Source organism: Anneissia japonica, unplaced genomic scaffold, assembly GCF_011630105.1.
Source record: "Anneissia japonica isolate Jap-2015-1 unplaced genomic scaffold, ASM1163010v1 scaffold376_len1572418_cov194, whole genome shotgun sequence".
Taxonomy (NCBI): Eukaryota; Metazoa; Echinodermata; class Crinoidea; order Comatulida; family Comatulidae; genus Anneissia; species Anneissia japonica.
This window is the reverse complement of record NW_022741166.1, coordinates 643,669-644,631: the sequence shown is the minus strand read 5'-3', so window position 1 is coordinate 644,631 and position 963 is coordinate 643,669.

Sequence of the window (963 nt, the reverse complement as noted above, 5' to 3'; positions counted from 1 at the left end):
GATCCTGGTATTTTGAATCTATGTCCTGTAGTGATTATGTTACATAATTGACATCTAATGTCTTTGGGTGGTTTGTCATAAAGTTGGGCGATGGATGGGTCTGATTTGAGTATTTTGTAATCAGTTTTAATGGCATCTGTAAATGGTTTGGTGAGAGGGTTATAGTCTAATATAAGTGGTATGGATATTAGGCTTTTCGTTGTATGTGAGCAGATTTGTTCTGGTTTTAAGTGTAGCTTTAGCTACGGCAGCTTTGATTAATGGCACTTAACAAAATTAGATATGAGTGTGGATAGTTTTTTGTGATAGTCGGTGGTGTCAGAACAAATTCGTTTAAGACGGAGGCACTGGCTATAAACAATAGACTTTTTCAGGCTTGTGGGATGGAAGCTGTTGAAGTGAAGATATTTATGGTTTGTCAGTGGGTTTGATGTGGATGGATGTAGAGATGGTACCGTTTTTGTGTGTGGATGTTATATCTAAAAACGGGATCTGAGAATATGATTCGAGTGTGAATTTTATGCTGGGATGAAACCTGTTGATATGGGTCTCAAACTGGCTGAGTGCGTTAAGGCCGTGTTCCCATATTATGAATATGTCGTCTATGTATCTAGTATAGAATGTTGGTTGGAGAGGGAAACTAGATAACATGCGTTCTAAGTCGGCCATGAATATGTTGGCATAACTAGGAGCCATTTTAGTCCCCATAGCTGTACCTTTAGTCTGTAGATAGTATTTCCCATTAAATGTAAAGTAGTATGTTTTAGGATGTAATTAATGATAGTGCAAATATTATCTATGTTGTGTCCGGTGTTATGTTTAGTGAGGAAATTCCTACAAGCAGCTATACCTTCGTTATGGGGGATATTGGTATATAAGGAAGAGACATCCAAAGTGACAAGCATAGCATCAGTTTTAAGTTCTTTCAGTTCATTGATCTTGCGAAGAAAATGGGTGGAGTCC